The sequence below is a fragment of the Notolepis coatsorum genome (assembly GCF_963971535.1).
Source record: "Notolepis coatsorum genome assembly, chromosome: 7".
NCBI classification, from domain to species: domain Eukaryota; kingdom Metazoa; phylum Chordata; class Actinopteri; order Aulopiformes; family Paralepididae; genus Notolepis; species Notolepis coatsorum.
Window position 1 is genome coordinate 106,103,836 of NC_140171.1, and position 19,706 is coordinate 106,123,541.

Here is a 19,706-nt window from a genome sequence, read left to right on the forward strand (position 1 = left end):
CTGTGGCGGAAGAAGTCCTAATGACAGTCCTCACGGAGATTGAGGGAGTACTTAACTCGAAGCCCCTCGGATATGTCTCCAGTGATGTGGCGGATATCGACCCAGTTACCCCCAACACACTCCTGATGGGGCGGCTAGATCCTGCATTACCACAGACAATGTACCGGCCTGAAGAAGCGAACGGCCGACGAATGTGGAGGTACAGCCAAGTATTAGCCGACAAGTTTTGGAACAGTTTCCTACTGCACTACCTACCGTCTCTACAGACCCGCCAGAAGTGGGTAAAGGAGAGAGACAATTTGACAGAAGGAACAGTCGTCATGATTATTGATCAATCACTGCCCAGAGCTATGTGGCCGGCCGGCCGCGTAAGCAAAGTGATCACCGGTGCCGACGGCAAGGTCCGAGCAGCTGAAGTGCTCGTCCAGGGTCGCACTTACACCCGTCCCGTGGCAGGGCTCATAGAACTGCCTCGACTCCCAGACACAATCGATGATGACCATGACCCTACAACCCTATGACTTTGTGAAGTTGACTGACCCCTACAGCAAACCCTTATGTGTAAATAGACAACGCGATTAATCTGTCTCTGTTTAACTGATTAGGTCTGGGACCTATTCAGGGGGTGGCTGTTGTGAAGGGCCAGATTAAACCGAATATATATATTTATTTATATATATATATTTAATTGTATTTGTATATTCTCTAATATTCCCTGATATCCCTTGTATATTCCTTGTACAATATGCATTGAATATCCATTCTAGCCTACTGAACATCCCATAATAGTCTCCATTTTACTATTGGTCGAGACCTTGGTGCCAGGCTGCCATACCCCTCAGACCCAGTTCAAACGTACCGCTCCACATGTACGAACAAGTCCTAGTTCCGCGTAGGAATTTGGCTACCGCACCACTAATGGGACTATTTGTTCATAGTGCGTATATATACTGCACTACTAAAGTAGGACTTTCTTTTCAGTCCAGTTTCTTACCCTCCAATAGAGTCACAGACGTAAAGCCTCCCCGCGACGCCACGTGTGGGAGTAAGGCCAAGTTCGGCCTACCATCGGTATTGAGACATCGTGTATATTAATATTTGAATAGTCATATTTGGCACTATATCGTCGAGTTGGACGTAGTCTATTAAGCTAATAATAGTCTGTTAATATATAGTGCTTAGTGCGGTGAGAATACTACCGTAGTCAGTACCCCATCGTTTCGGGCAGAGAACTGGCTGCTTACCCAGGGTGGTTGACCCTATGTGAAGCTGCACCCGAGGAGCCCCAGAGCCGACGAGCGAGTGGACCTGTATACCGGATTATTCTACCGACGACAGCCCGCCTTCCCAGGCACGGATTATGCTTTGGATACTTTGATTATTCCATGGATAAAGACCCCCGACACTGCCGTGTGTTGGAACCCCCCCCCCCTGGAGAGGACGCAAGGTGAGGAGACGCTCTGCAAGACGAGGTCGCTTCACGTCTCTCCCCCGTGGACCGGAGAGAGCCGGCCCACAAAGAGTCCACCTGCTTTCATCTGTGGTCCAAGGATCGCCGGCGCATTGAACGGCACTACAGTGGGTTCACCTGGGATACCCTTGGCCGGACGAGGCAGCCGGATTCTACCCCCCCCCCCCTCCTACTCCTGTCGGCTTACAAGCGACCGGATTAACCCCCTCTAGTGTATCTAGTATAATCATTAAAGTATCATTGCTGTTATTCCTTAACTATTCCAGGTCGTATATTTACCACCTGCGCCTTCAGAGATTGGACATTCTCTATTGATATACCGACGAATACTCCTTGCCATAAAAGTGCATACTATTTCAATTCATAAATGTAATTAAGTGATTAAGTGCTTATTCTACACACCATCGCTGTGTAGAAAATAAAGACCTGTTTCTAATTCGTACATTTGTGTTGGATCCGTTTCATCTACGTGAGAGTGTTCATGATAATATATTTATGCCGTGTACTGGGTGGCCGAATATTAAGTACAAAGGTAGTGGTAGTAAGTATCATATCTAGTAATACAGTCAGGGAATTGTACCCCTCAGTTACAAGTATTGTTTGTCTAGCAGTGTCGAGCTTGAGTGTTATACTCTGAGTACATACTGTAGTATAGACAGCATAGTTGGTGGTAGTATAGACATGGTAGCATAATAGTAAAATTCAGTAAGACAGTTATTATTAGTTAAAATTCTGATATTGAAGAAGTTTTGGTTGATAAAGTGGGCAGTTTATCCTGTGCTGAAAAGTCTCCATTCCAATAGAGAGAGTATATATTTTAGTGTTTATTTGATTGATTTGGCCTTTTATTTATTACGTTTCCACAGTTATTTCCTCATACTTTATTAACATTTTGTACATAATACAAGTTCATGTTAAAATGATGACACAAAAAGCCAGACCGAGGGCTTGTTTCATAAACAATCAAACTGAACTTTTTTTTGCCTGCCTACTGTATTTGTTTGGTGGAAACCTGATCATAAAGTAAAGTAAAAAAAAAAGAAAAAGTAGTGTGCTATTTTTGTAGTGTAGCTTGCTACATTTATCTGGGGATAGCTTCCATTGTAGTTGAGCTATATTTAATCGAGAGTAACTAGTGTAGCTTACTACATTTTCCAAGTAGCTTGCCCATCACTGGCTAAATGCTGCATGTAGCTAGTTAGCTGAACTGAAGCTATATAGGTAGCCAGGTAGCTAAATGGCTGGCTATACCTATATAGCTCCAGTTCAGAACAACACTTTTTCACTGGTAGTTTGTGGAAATGAACCAACTTTCCTCTCTTTCACATGGTAAAATTAGTTTGAACAGCCAGGAGCAATACAAAAAAAAACACAGTGGTCCCGTTGTTTGGTAGGCAACGTTGCATTACCCAGCAGAGGCCAGACATAGCTAACAGCTAACATAGCTAAATTAGCAGCAGGCACGCATAACGTGTAAAAACGCATAACCATGTAAAAAACGAACACAGCACTACTCCGCTGGCGTTTGCAATCGAAATCATAGATACAGAATAATATCCACCATCGACTTTATCATGCACTACTCACGTTTTATTGTCGATTAACGATGCAGAGACACAGCACACGCTGATACAACAATGGAGGAAGGTTGCAGGTACATTCTGGGAGGCGGGGTACAGGTGTAGTGCATTCTGGGAGGCGCCCGCCCAGGAAGCTGGTGTGTGTGCAGGCAGCCTAGACAAGTCTCAACATGTCTCCTAATCATGCATTATATAGTGGCCCCCAATACGCAGGTGCAGAACGGGTACTGATTGATTGATTGATTGATTGATTGAAAACTTTATTAACAGATTGCAGAATGGGTACAATACAGTACAGCTCAATACACACAATTGTTAAGGGGATGCAGACCAGAGAAAGACTTTCGTCTTGTTTACATCAGGGTCCCCCATTTTCAATTCATCAGGACATACATCGTCATCATCATTTATTTATTCGTACATGGAATTACCACAGTCCAACAGTACATATTCATATAATTCACCAAATACCATGGCCGAAAGGAACAGGAAGAAGAAAAAATCTTATATATACCTGCCCCTACACACACACAACACACCAATAGACTTATTGTGTAAAACAAACAGAATATGCATTTTGCAAAAATGGAAACATCAACACAACCAAATTAAATCAACATAAATAAACCCATTTTGTGTATCTATCAGCAAACTACATATTTCGGTTCATTCATTTACACACACACACACACACACACACACACACACACACACACACACACACACACACACACACACACACACACACACACACACACATACATGACATACAGATAGACAGTACTGCTACATCTATACATTTATGAAACCGTACATTAGGTGGGGTGGGGTGGGGGGGGCTGTACATTGGAGGTGGTTGGGTGGGTGGGGTGGGGGGGATGGGTAGGTTGGGTATAGGAGGGGTGGGTGGACACTGTACAACTGTATACAAGCACATTGGAATATTGACAAAACCATGTTTGGTAATTTACTGTACATTGGAGGGGGTTGGGTTAGGACATTTACAGGGGCCAGTTTCGAATTGCAGTCTCCCGTATAGGTGTTCTTTGAGAGTGGTTTTGAAAGTGGGTAGTGATTCACATTCCTTTACAGCTTTGGGTAGGGCGTTCCACATTGATGTGGCATAATTGCGAAACGTGTTTAGTCCCTGATTGAGCCGAATCTGGGTACCAGGCCCATTGCATGTTGCTGTACTCTGTCGTCTCTAAGCCATCCTAGGTTGTCAAAGTGGGCAGGGGTGAGGTGGGTTCTAGGAGTAAGGTCAAGCATGTAGTCTGACCAGTTTGTTTTGAGATGTTTGTGTAGCAGGGTGGATTATCCCTATGAGAGTAGATGTACACTTTCACCAGGTAGGGGGAACGCAGCATGCAGATCTGAGTCCAACTGAATCCCTGACTTTAGTGCAGGAGTAGAGTGGAGCTTTAGCAGAGTGGTGGATGGGGCCTATAGGATTTACTAACCTAGGGGTAGTGAGCTGGTCCTTCTTGCCCTCCAGGGCGACTCGCAGTAATTCCCCACACACCCACACTTCTCCTAATACTACCCGCACCCTCCCACACCCGGTGGTAGTAGTGATAGATGATATACTTTCTCCCCAAAGCAGTACCTTTCCTTGCTGATGAGCAGAGACCTGTCCCAATGATATAGGCTCCCCTGTTAGGGAAGTTTAGGCTGCAGAGGACTATGATGGTCCAGTTCTACACTGCCATCATCCAGTCCATCCTCACCCTCTCCATCATCACCTGGTTCCCTGCAGCCACGGTCAGGGACAAGGCCAAGCTGCAGCGGGTGATACGATCAGCGGAGAGTGTGATCGGCTGCCCCCTTCCCTCCCTCGAGTCCCTACATTCCTCCAGGGCCTTGAGGAGGGCGAGGAAGATCATGGCAGACCCCGCCCACCCGGGTCACGACCTCTTCACCATGCTTTTCACCCTAGCAACCACCTAGAAACACCCTAGCAACCACATATAACACCCTAGCAACCACCTAGAAACACCCTAGCAACCACTTATAACACCCTAGCAACCACCTAGAAACACCCTAGCAACCACATATAACACCCTAGCTGTCACGTACGTGGGTTGTTCATTATCATTATTGCCATATATTTTAACACCATGTAACATCATGGTAATATATTATTTGTGTTGTCTGTTATGTGTGGTGTTGTGTCATCTCCTAATTGCTGTTTCTATTCACAGATGCCACTCATCTCCCTGATTGGATTGGTTGCATCTGACTGGTGCACCTTGGAACAGGCAGTGGAGATGGGTGGTTAATAGAGTGGAGATGACACACATCGGGGCGCCTCACTCTGTCAGTTGTCACTGATCAGAGATTTGTGAGGTTGCCATTGATTGACCACTGTGTGTGGATACCTTGTGCTTTTGTTTGCCACTGTGTGTGGACTTACCAGTAGCCAGATAATAGGTATTGTGTTGTGGGTAGAGCTGCCGCGGTATTGATGTTTTCCTTACCGCACACATTTGCAAAATATTTCCTACCGCCGCGGTTATTACCGCACACACACACACACAAAAAAAAAGTTTGAATCCATTTTTTTTGTAGTCTACTCTTTATAGCATATAGCCTGCCTCTAGTCTAAATGTCTATCTTTAGAGGATGACTTTGCAGCATGAATATTGTTTGGGATTCGGCATGCACGCATTCGTTATTAAAAGTGAAACACGGATTCGAAGTCTCCCCTCGGTGTCGCGAGCAGGGGTGGTAGCGGCGCGCCCGCCGGTTACCCCCCCGACCCTTTCTTCTTCTTATTATTATAACGTTACTACTTATGATTACAAAGGCATTCGATTTGTGGCATTAACGTTAGTATAGTTACACGTTCGTATTTACCGGACCATAGCAAGGCAAGCGTTACTCAATTAATATCTAAGTTCCTTTCTTTGCTCAGAGCGTGCCGAGTTGTACCCATTCTGCGGTCTGTTAATAAAGTTTTCAATCAGACAAGTGTATAGAGCGAAGGGCTTTTATTATAACATTTCGTTGCAGTAAAATCATTATGCCTCGTTCCCTGAGGAGCGACGGCGTCGGTAATCCACTCCGGTCTCCGGTGGGAGCTAACGTACTATTAGCCGTGTTGTGACTGAGCTCTGATCAATGGCTCATGGCTGAGATTCAGGAAGTAAAAGCACTGCAAGATGCTTCAGCATGTGACGCGTATCTCTTCTGACCAATCAGTGGTCTGCAGTGTTTCATGTGACTTTTCTGGTACCCAATAGGGTCGCTTGGAATCTCGACAGAGAAGTAGGGTATATCTGCAGAGCCGCAAGACCAACGAGAGCGTAATAATAATAATAATATAATAAAAAACAGCGGTGATGCCGGTATTCAGCCCAACACTGCGGTGGGCATGATGTAACAGCGATACCGCGGTAATACCGATCTATCGGAGTTGCTCTGGTACTAAGTATATACTATATCTTATATTATGTTATATCATATGGTATTATATATATATTAGTAGTATTCTCCTATACCTCACTTTGTCTGTGGATCAACGTCTTGTGTTCACTTTATTACCTGCTCGGGACCTTGCTTTAAAAGCACTACTGGACGGGCTGGTTTTCACATACAGCCCGTGCCAGCTTATTCTATATTGTCTTGTGACATTGCTATGTGACATGGGGGCTCGTCCGGGATGGGGTGTAAGGGAGCTAAAGGAACCCCCTGATTTGGCTTACCCACAATTTGACATGTACTACAAGTACTACAAAATTTTACCACATCGGCCTTCAGACCGGGCCAAAAGAAATTTTGCAGTATTCTGTCATAAGTCTTTGAAATACCCAAATGACCAGACCAAATATGTTCATGAGCTAACATCAAAACGTGAAGTCTACACTCCACTGGTAATACAACCTGGTGCACTACATTCCAGGCATTCCCACACTCTAAGCCTGTCACACCTGGCCTAGCTACCCAAGTTCGCATCAACACCCCTTCCTCCATTAAGAAGGTGTGTTTCCTACTATCAGTAGTGCTGGCTACTGCCGCAAAACAACTTGTTAGGGAGGAATCATTTTTCTGAGCGGCAATCAACGCTTGACGCGTTAGAGGCAACAGCACGTCGGAAAACTTGGGATTTACCAGTTTCCCCTGAACGCTACTCACACCCCTTTTTATCTCGTCACTAGACGGCCACCTGTCCTCAGCGAGCGCCTCGCCACAGATGGAGTCACGCAGCGTCACCGCCTGCCCTCGTCTCGCCTGAGCCCTAGTCACAGCACAGACAGGAAAAACATTTGGGTGACTTTTGACCAACGCATCGCACAAAAACTCAGACACTGGGGCATCCACCATCTCTAGGAATGGAATCACCTTCCCCCCAGCTATATCATTCCCCATGATAAAATCAATTCCGGCTACCGGAAAAGAGGAACGAACCGCCACGGGAAAACAACCTGTGACTAGTTTTGATGTCACATGTATCATATGTAACGGAGCGGGTATGTAACCCATTTCTATCCCGCGCACAATAGCACTTGAGTTACAAGACGACTCCTCATTTAACGGCAATACATCCGCCAGCATAAAGGACTGTGAACCACCTGTATCACGAAGGATCCTCACCTCGCGCTGGTCACAGACTTTACCCGACAGTGACACAAAACCAGTAGACATAAAAGGATCAAAACAACTGTCTGGTTTCTCCCGCTCTGGGCGTGAGACAGTGCTAATCAACCCCACCCCCTTTGGTTTCTGAGCTGGCCTTTTAGTATCTTGCCGATCGCGCACAAATGCATAACAGTCCGCCACCAAATGACCTGGCTTCTTACAATAATTACAATGTCTTTTTTCAGACGGAGGCAAGCGTGGCCGATACGCACGCTCGCCATTTCCCCGAAATGGTAATTCCCGAGAGGGAAACGCACCGTTTTTAACACACACAGTATCGTTACGCACCGAAGCATGTTTGTGCGTCAACGCCAATTCATCCGCCAAAACAGCAGCGTCTTGGAGAGTAGACACTTTCTGTTCATTCAGATACAGTTCGGTTCGTTCGGGCATACAGAGTTTAAATTGTTCCATGAGTACTAACTCGCTCATGGCTGCAAGATCCTGCACCTTACTCGCCACGCACCATCGTTCAAAAATATTCCTCTGTTCACGGGAGAAATCAGTATTTGTTTGAGAAGGGGATTTTCTGAGCGAGCGAAAACGCTGTCTATATGCTTCGGGAACCAACTCATACACACGTAAAACAGCATTCTTCACCCGCTCATAATTTTGACTGTCAGCCATAGTTAACGACACAACCGCCGCACTGGCTTTGCCAGTGAGCCTGGTCTGAAGTAAAATTACCCACATATCCTCCGGCCAATGCAGAGCCTGTGCAATACGCTCAAAAGCAGAAAAATAAGCCTCTACTTTTGATTCTCGGAACATGGGTACCAGATTAACGTGCTGGCCGATATTGAAGTGAGCCGGGGAAACCCCAGCTGGAGAGGAGGTAGCACTACCACTACCAGCTCCAGCCTCCAACCTCAGCCTCTCTATGGCCAGTTGAAGTTCCCTGTCTTTTTCCTCCTTTCTCTCCACTCTGTCCCTCTCGTCCTTTCTCTCCTCTCTATCTTGTACAGCTGCTCTCTCTTCTCTGTCTCGTACAGCTGCTCTGTCCTCTCTGTCTCTCTCTCTCTCTTCCCTGTCTCGCTCCTCCCTGCGCAAAAGCGCTCTCTCCTCCATCTGGAGACGGGCAAAACGCAGACTAGAGCGCGTATGGCCAGAAGACGTGGATCCTTTATCTGAATCGCCCGCGCCCTCACTTTCAGCCCTGGGCGTACTACCATTCTTCCTAATAGCACCACCCCCCGGGTTAAGATCACGCAAGGGAGAGTCAACCCATTCGCCAGTGTTTTCAACCTCCTGGTCACTATGACTCACTACTCCCCGAGCCGTGCTGAACACCTGTTGCTCCACCAACCCCGCTATTACAGCCGCCTTCATATCAGCTTTGGACTGGGAACTTTGCACTGTAATATTATAATGCTTAGCAATAAGGCATAATTCCGCCTTAGTGCAACCTTCCACCTGATCCTCTGTTGGATCCGCCACGAAGACTTCAAAAACAAACGCAGACGCAGCCATAATATGTCTTTATGCGTGACTATGACACACCCAAAAATATATATATATAACGTCCTCACTTAGCCAACCATGACCGTGCGCAATAATAATAGACACATTCGCATTTTATACCTCTTAACCAAAACAATCCAACTGAGCACATCTACCAAATAAAAACAATAACAAATGTTCCTAACCACTCAACTAGGAGTCACCTGTGTCACTCTAGCCTATCCCAGCTAAACTACTCCCATACCGGGATGAAGGCTACACATATCTTCAGTCGCTTACCGATTTCATTGCGCGCTCCACCGGAATCACGATCGTGCCCCCCACCCTCTAGCCAAGCAGGTGACCCCCCCCTGTTACCTATGTGGTAGAAAAAAGAGATCTGGTTAAGGGCATACACGAATGGTTAATTATTATACAAAACATAGCATGGATACATAAATACTAATAAACAACAACGCCACTTTATCTGATACCATCAGCCCCTATGTCAAACGTACACCCCATTCCGGCGATAGGGGAACCTTTTGAACATGTGATCATTGACTGTGTTGGCCCCCTGCCTAAGACAAAGGCAGGTCACCAATACATGTTGACTGTTATGTGTCTTGCCACCCGTTTCCCAGAGGCGATACCTCTGAGGAAGATTACTGCCCCAGCCATTACCAAGGCATTAAATAGGTTTTTTTCGACTTACGGGTTACCAAAAACCGTGCAAAGTGATCAAGGCTCGAATTTCATGTCTAAGACCTTTAATCAATCATTACAGGCTTTGGGTATCAGTCACACGGTGTCGAGCGCGTACCATCCTGAATCGCAGGGGGCGCTAGAGCGCTGGCACCAGACGCTGAAGGCGATGCTGAAGAAGTACTGTGTTGATACGGGTTGTGGTTGGGACGAGGGTGTGCCATTTGTACTGTTTGCTATTCGGGATGCTAAACAGGAGTCATTTGGGTTTAGCCCAGCAGAGTTAGTGTTTGGTCACAGTGTGCGTGGTCCATTGAAACTGCTCAAAGAGAAGATGTTGTCTGGGTCTTCTCCTAAATCGACTGTGTTTGATTTTGTCTCCCGGTGCAAGGAGCGTCTCCGCTGTGCGTCCTCGCTGGCTAGGGAGGCCCTCGCCTCTGCCCAGGGGAGATGAAGGTGAGGTTTGACAAGAAGGCGGTGGTGCGGCAGTTCAAGGCTGGCGATGAAGTGCTGGTTTTGCTGCCCATGCCTGGGTCAGCTCTCTCTGCCCAGTTTGCAGGGCCCTATAAGGTGGAGAGGAAAGTATCAGACACCAATTATGTTATATGTACGCCCGAGAGGCGCAGGAAGACACGGTTGTGTCACATTAACATGTTGAAGAAGTATCTCACCCGTGCTGGTGAGAGTGAGCAGGAGGTGCAGTCTGGCAGCCCAGGAGCTGTGCCAGCTGTTTTGTTAACGTGTGTTAATCCCCTGCCGGACGACGATTTGAAGGCGTTGTCCGAGGGTCAGCAGACGGGGCGTTTGACTAACTCAGAGTTCATGAGTGAGGTCACTGCCCATCTGTTGTATCTGCCTGAGTCACAGAGTGATGATGTACGTCAACTGTTGTTATCCTACCCTGTGTTGTTGTCTGATGTGCCTTCCAGAACGACCGTCCTGGAGCACGATATTGATGTGGGTGGTGCGACCCCCATCAAACAACACGCATATCGGTGTCCGGTGGCAAAGAGGGAGGTAATGAGGAAGGAGGCTGAGTATCTGTTGGAACATGGGATGGCTAAGGATAGCCGTAGTCCCTGGAGCTCTCCTTGCCTTTTAGCTCCTAAGGCTGATGGGTCTCCCCGGTTCTGCACCGATTACAGGAAGGTGAACGCGGTGACGGTGCCTGACTCGTTCCCGTTGCCCAGAATGGATGACTGCATTGACAGTATTGGTCCCGCTGTATTTATTACGAAACTCGATCTCTTGAAGGGGTACTGGCAGGTTCCCCTGACAGAGCGAGCATCTGATATTTCGGCGTTCGTTACACCAGACTGTTTTTTGCAGTACACCGTCATGGCCTTCGGAATGAGGAACGCACCGGCCACGTTCCAACGTTTGATGCACATGGTGTTGGGGGGTGTGTCTAAGTGTAACGTCTATTTGGACGATGTGGTGGTGTACTCGGACACATGGGGGGAGCACATTGACAAATTGCGGGTGGTTTTTGCACGCTTGGCGGAGGCTTCGTTAACTCTGAACCTCGCCAAGTGTGAGTTTGGGAAAGCCACGGTGACGTACTTGGGGAAGCAGGTGGGTCACGGACAGGTTCGCCCGGTGGACGCTAAGGTGACAGCGATCCTGGCGTATCCGGCTCCTTCCACGAGACGCGAGCTACAGCGTTTTCTGGGGATGGCAGGGTATTACCGGTGTTTTTGTAAGAATTTTTCTGTGGTGGTGGCTTCCCTCACTTCTTTATGTAGTCCTATAGTACCTTTTGTGTGGTCCGAGGAGTGTCAGTGCGCCTTCGAGGCTGCTAAGTCTCTCCTCTGCAGTGCTCCTGTTCTGGCAGCCCCTGACTTTGCGTTACCCTTTCAGCTGGAGGTCGACGCGAGTGCTGCTGGGGCTGGAGCTGTGCTGTTGCAGGCGGGAGAGGGCGAGGTGCATCATCCGGTTTGCTACTTCTCTGTGAAGTTCAAGCTGCATCAGTTGAACTACTCGACCATCGAGAAGGAGACGCTGGCGATGCTCCTCGCTCTCCAGCACTTCGAGGTGATTTTGATTTTGACAATCCCCTGGTGTTTTTGGCGCACATGTATAACCATAACCAGCGGTTGATGCGTTGGGCCCTGTTGGTGCAGGGCTACAACATTGTCATCCGTCACAAAAAGGGGGTGGACAATGTTGTGGCCGATGCCTTATCCAGAGGGTAGGTCTTGGGGTACTGCTCTGATGTTGGTTGTATAGGTAATAATGTTTTGTTCACCCGGTGGGTTCGCTTCTAAGGGGGGAGGTGTCACGTACGTGGGTTGTTCATTATCATTATTGCCATATATTTTAACACCATGTAACATCAGGGTAATATATTATTTGTGTTGTCTGTTATGTGTGGTGTTGTGTCATCTCCTAATTGCTGTTTCTATTCACAGATGCCACTCATCTCCCTGATTGGATTGGTTGCATCTGATTGGTGCACCTTGGAACAGGCAGTGGAGATGGGTGGTTAATAGAGTGGAGATGACACACATCGGGGCGCCTCACTCTGTCAGTTGTCACTGATCAGAGATTTGTGAGGTTGCCATTGATTGACCACTGTGTGTGGATACCTTGTGCTTTTGTTTGCCACTGTGTGTGGACTTACCAGTAGCCAGATAATAGGTATTGTGTTGTGGGCCTTAGAGCCATTTGCTTTCCTGCTTGGAAGTAAGTATATATATATATATCGGAGTTGCTCTGGTACTAAGTATATACTATATCTTATATTATGTTATATCATATGGTATTATATATATATTAGTAGTATTCTCCTATACCTCACTTTGTCTGTTTTCCAATTACCCTTTTCCCTATTTGTTTACTATTTGTTTGTGGGTTGTCTTTTCCCTTTGTTGCATAATAATATCAGTGGAGGTTTCAAGCCCTACCCTGGATAATAAATATAATTTACTATTTGGATCAACGTCTTGTGTTCACTTTATTACCTGCTCGGGACCTTGCTTTAAAAGCACTACTGGACGGGCTGGTTTTCACATACAGCCCGTGCCAGCTTATTCTATATTGTCTTGTGACATTGCTACGTGACACTAGCAACCACCTAGAAACACCCTAGCAACCACTTATAACACCCTAGCAACCACCTAGAAACACCCTAGCAACCACATATAACACCCTAGCAACCACCTAGAAACACCCTAGCAACCAGCTATAACACCCTAGCAACCACCTAGAAACACCCTAGCAACCACTTATAACACCCTAGTAACCACCTAGAAACACCCTAGCAACCACCCATAACACCCTAGCAACCACCTAGAAACACCCTAGCAACCACCTAGAAACACCCTAGCAACCACATATAACACCCTAGCAACCACTTATAACACCCTAGCAACCACCTAGAAACAACCTAGCAACCATATATAACACCCTAGCAACCACCTAGAAACACCCTAGCAACCACTTATAACACCCTAGCAACCACCTAGAAACAACCTAGCAACCATATATAACACCCTAGCAACCACCTAGAAACACCCTAGCAACCACTTATAACACCCTAGCAACCACCTAGAAACACCCTAGCAACCACCCATAACACCCTAGCAACCACCTAGAAACACACTAGCAACCACTTATAACACCCTAGCAACCACCTAGAAACACCCTAGCAACCACTTATAACACCCTAGCAACCATCTAGAAACACCCTAGCAACCACATATAACACCCTAGCAACCACCTAGAAACACCCTAGCAACCACTTATAACACCCTAGCAACCACCTAGAAACACCCTAGCAACCACATATAACACCCTAGCAACCACTTATAACACCCTAGCAACCACCTAGAAACAACCTAGCAACCATATATAATACCCTAGCAACCACCTAGAAACACCCTAGCAACCACTTATAACACCCTAGCAACCACCTAGAAACAACCTAGCAACCATATATAACACCCTAGCAACCACCTAGAAACACCCTAGCAACCACTTATAACACCCTAGCAACCACCTAGAAACACCCTAGCAACCACTTATAACACCCTAGCAACCACCTAGAAACACCCTAGCAACCACCCATAACACCCTAGCAACCACCTAGAAACACCCTAGCAACCACCTAGAAACACTCTAGCAACCACTTATAACACCCTAGCAACCACCTAGAAACACCCTAGCAACCACCCATAACACCCTAGCAACCACCTAGAAACACCCTAGCAACCACCTAGAAACACCCTAGCAACCACTTATAACACCCTAGCAACCACCTAGAAACACCCTAGCAACCACTTATAACACCCTAGCAACCACCTAGAAGCACCCTAGCAACCACCCATAACACCCTAGCAACCACCTAGAAACACCCTAGCAACCACCTAGAAACACCCTAGCAACCACTTATAACACCCTAGCAACCACCTAGAAACACCCTAGCAACCACCCATAACACCCTAGCAACCACCTAGAAACACCCTAGCAACCACCTAGAAACACCCTAGCAATCACTTATAACACCCTAGCAACCACCTAGAAACACCCTAGCAACCACTTATAACACCCTAGCAACCACCTAGAAACACCCTAGCAACCACCCATAACACCCTAGCAACCACCTAGAAACACCCTAGCAACCACTTATAACACCTTATTGTGAAATAAGAATAATATAATGTGATATGTTGATATGCTATTGTGAGATTACAACATCTGATGTGATATGACAGAGAAAGACTTTTGTCTTGTTTTTTTTAATAAAATTACAATATATTATTGTGAAATAATAAATAAATTATGTGAAATATTCATATGCTACTGTGAGATTACAAAATGTGATGTGATATTACAGAGGATTTTGATTGCGGTATCTTATTGTGAAATAAGAATAATATAATGTGATATGTTGATATGCTATTGTGAGATTACAACATCTGATGTGATATTACAGAGAAAGACTTTCGTCTTGTTTTGTATAAAATTACAATATTTTATTGTGAAATAAGAATAATATAATGTGATATGTTGATATGCTACTGTGAGATTACAACACCTGATGTGATATTACAGTGGATTTTGATTGCAATATTTTATTGTGAAATAATAAATAAATTATGTTAAATATTCATATGCTACTGTGAGATTACAACATCTGATGTGATATTACAGAGGATTTTGATTGCGGTATCTTATTGTGAAATAAGAATAATATAATGTGATATGTTGATATGCTATTGTGAGATTACAACATCTGATGTGATATTACAGAGAAAGACTTTCGTCTTGTTTTGTATAAAATTACAATATTTTATTGTGAAATAAGAATAATATAATGTGATAAATTGATATGCTATTGTGAGATTACAACATCTGATGTGATATTACAGAGAAAGACTTTCGTCTTGTTTTGTATAAAATTACAATATTTTATTGTGAAATAAGAATAATATAATGTGATACATTGATATGCTATTGTGAGATTACAACATCTTATGTGATATTACAGAGAAAGACTTTCGTCTTGTTTTGTATAAAATTACAATATTTTATTGTGAAATAAGAATAATATAATGTGATAAATTGATATGCTATTGTGAGATTACAACATCTGATGTGATATTACAGAGAAACACTTTCGTCTTGTTTTGTATAAAATTACAATATCTTATTGTGAAATAAGAATAATATAATGTGATATGTTGATATGCTACTGTGAGATTACAACATCTGATGTGATATTACAGAGGATTTTGATTGCAATATTCTATTGTGAAATAATAAATAAATTATGTGAAATATTCATATGCTACTGTGAGATTACAACATCTGATGTGATATTACAGAGGGTTTTGATTGCGGTATCTTATTGTGAAATAAGAATAATATAATGTGATATGTTGATATGCTATTGTGAGATTACAACATCTGATGTGATATTACAGAGGATTTTGATTGCGGTATTTTATTGTGAAATAAGAATAATATAATGTGAAATCAAAAGATACTGTCTTTTTTACATGTATTTGTTGGGATATTACAGGAGGCCTTAATTACAATATGTTACTGTAAGATAATACTGTTAAATGTTGTGAAATGCTGGTTACTTTTTACAGTGTATATACAGTACTGCTTAAGAGGCAGAGATCAATAAGAGAAAATATATACATTCGAGGGGGAAGAAACTACATGCTATTTCTGTCTGTCATTTCAGCACTGCAGGCGCTGTCCAGCTACGGGTGCCTATTGTATTGCCATAGATAGAACAACAGTCTGAGCATGCGTAGTGAGCTGTGGCGTCATCGTTTATCTAGACCAGCGGTTCCCAAACTTTTTCGGCCGTCCACCCCCTGTCACCTCCCGACCTAGCTGACGCACCCCCCAATGGGTTTCTGTTAGAAAAAACCGTGTACAGATTTTATTTTTTATTTTATCTCTTCGCCCCGACGACTATGGATAGGGAATTTCTTTATTTAATTAAAATGTTCATAACAACATGGATGTATGTACTCTGCCAGCATGTTTAATATCCATAATACTAAAGGTTTGACTAAGATTTTTATGAAACTTTATTGAAAAAAAATATATACAATTTTCTTTTTTTAACCACCATTAGCCTTTTTATGTCACGCACCACCTAGAGGGCGCTCGCGCACCACAAGGGGTGCGCGCACCACAGTTTGGGAACCACTGATCTAGACTATGCGTTTACAGTGACTGCACGGATCAACTGAACGGATATTTTGGAAAATCTTCACTTTAAAATGCGTTTAAGAAAATCTCCGTTTATGTTCCTGAAAACACCCTTTATGTGTGGATGAAAGGCCCAATCGTGGAATAAAATGTGCGTTTGGCAAAAGATCCAGATACGTGGGGACATATACCTGGATCATAGTAGAACATCATTCTCTAATTAAATCCCCCCCCCCCCTTCTCAGGGAGTTGGTATCTTCCAGCAAGCCTCTCCTGGGCCCTCATTTATCAAATATTCTTAGAAAGTGTTCTATTTTCATACGTAAGCACAGAATTTAGAATGTGTGCACGCACAAAAAAAAACGGGATTTATCACACGTGCGTACACACAGGCATGCGATCTTCATGGGACGGGGGTGCACTACGTGCACGTCCAGATAAGTACGTTCTCAGATACATTCACACCTAACTTGTTGTGAATGACATGTGTTACATTCCATTCGTAGAGGCAATTAGGCACTGGCTGTAGTCTGTGCTCAAGCGAGGGGATATTTATGCACATTCATGGGAGCGCGCGCACGCGCCGGGAGCGCGCATGCACGTGGCGCCATTAGGTGCGTGCAATCCCAGTTGATTTCAGGAACGCACCACTGCGTACACAGGTCCTACGCACACCTGTCTTGATAAATATCACTTTGATCCTCAGCTGGAGCTCGTGCACTGTTTTAAGTATTTGCATACCAGAACCGCCCGATTAATATACGGTAATGGAACACCCCCATGAAATGTGGAAAAGTGGACTAAGCCGAGGGAAGCGTGTTATGGAGAAATACGTGACAGGCTGACAGACGTGTACACGTACGGTGATGTCGGATATGATATCTATTAACCATTGCTGCCTGGGCAGCGCAAACACTAATAAAGACCGTGCTGGAATATGACTGCCTTTTTCCGTTTTGTTCGATTAATACCCAGGGATTAAAGTTCTCCTCAATTTTATTCCAAATCGCGACGGATTTTCCGTCAATTTTCTACCTGCTGCATATGATTTCTAGAGGCATACAATCTATTTTGGTGTCAGTATTGGGTAGCCTATATAAACAATAATACGAGAGCATATACAAGAACAATGAATCTCACTGCCATGTATGATGTAGCCTATACGCCATGTGTAGCCTGCCTATAATGTGATCAATACAAACATGAACTTGAATTCCATCATGTCTGTGTGCGGGAGCTCACAAGGCTGTTGTCACAATGGGTGGTACAGTAATAACAGTCTATTACTCGATCCATCTACAATATCACGATGGACCGTGCCATGTAGCCTATGTATAGCCTGCCTATGTGATCAATAAAAACGCGAACTTGAATCCCATCATCATATTTACATAGTCTGTTCACTATGTTTATTACTTTGTTATTTCCCCCCCCTATCTATGTAAAGCGACCTTGCATGGGTCTCTTGAAAGGCGCTATATAAAATGAAGCTATTATTATTGTTGTTGTTATTATTATTATCACGTCTGTGCACGGAGCTCAGTGAAGTTTCAACGGAGCGAGGTAATCTATTCTAACCAACAAATTGAAGTAGAAAGCATTTCGTTGTGGCCAATCTTATTTGGAAACATGACACAAAATAATAGTATGTCGCTTTTTATTTGAAACAATATTTAATGTTTCAAGTTCAAGTTTCAAGTTTCTTTAATAGTTGTCATACAGAAGTACAGAATACTTTCATACAAAATGCTTCTTACTGTTTCGCTCCAGAGACTGTGCTAAGACAAGATAGTATCAAATAACATCAAATAACATAGTATAGCATGTAATTTAGAAGAAGAAAATGAGGTCACAGTGTTCGGTATAGACATATGTACAATGTTCTGAGTTACCATATAATGTTCTGAGTTACCATATAATATACAATACTATGCAGTGTACTAATGTACAGTACTATATAGTGCAAAGCAGAAATGGGATGAGGTACAATTTAGGTACAATTTACAGTAAGGTGTACGAGTTGTAGTGCAATCCTTCATCAATAAATATAAAGTGTGGGGAGTGGGTGCTACAGTGTGTTTGTTTAAAGTGAGTGTGTGCGTGTGGATGTGTGTGCTGTGTGCGTTTTGGTGGTTGTTGTTGTGTAGTGTTCATTGTTCGTTTAGCAGCCTGATGGCCTGGGGATAGAAGCTTCTTCTGAGTCTTTCTGTGCTCGCCTTGAGACTCCGGTATCGCTTGCCTGACCGCAGCAGTTCAAAGAGGCAGTTGTTCGGGTGACTGGAGTCTTTAATGATTCTCTTAGCCTTGCCCTTGCAACGCTTGTTGTAAATGTTCTGGAGGGTGGGGAGCCCCCCTCCAATTGTGCGTTCGGCTGAACGTGTCACTCTTTGTAGTGTGCTTCGGTCTTGTGCAGTGCTATTCCCAAACCAGGAGGTGATGTTGCCAGTCAAGATGCTCTCTATTGTACATGAGTAGAAGTTCTTAAGGATCTTCTGACTGACTTGGAACTTCCTTAGGCGCCTGAGGAAGTAGAGGCGTTGTCGTGCCTTCTTCACAACACTGTCAATGTGTGTGGTCCATGTCAAGTCCTCGGATATGTAGGCTCTGAGGTACTTAAAGCTGTTGACTCTCTCAACCGGTGCCCCGTCGATGCTGAGGGGGCTGTAGTCCTTGACCCCCGACCTCCTGAAGTCCACAATCATCTCCTTTGTTTTGCTGACGTTCAGGGAGAGGCTGTTTTCCTGGCACCATCCCGCCAGGACCTTGACCTCTTCCAGGTAGGCCCTCTCGTCGTTGGCAGAGATCAGGCCCACCACCACTGTGTCGTCAGCAAATTTGATGATTGTATTGCTACTCCGCTGAGCCACACAGTCGTGTGTGTACAGGGAGTAGAGGAGGGGACTCAGAACACAGCCCTGGGGGGCCCCTATGTTGAGGGTGATGGATGAGGAGGTGCAGTTGCCTGCTCTCACCACCTGGGGTCTGCCAGTCAGGAAGTCCAAGACCCACTGGCAGAGGTCATAGTTCAAGCCCAGGTCCCTGAGCTTGGCTATGAGTATGGAGGGGACTATGGTATTGAATGCCGAGCTGTAGTCGATGAATAGCATTCTCACATAGTTCCCCTGCCTCTTGTCCAGGTGTGATGCTGCTGTGTGCAGCACATGGGCTATGGCGTCCTCCGTGGACCTGTTGGGGCG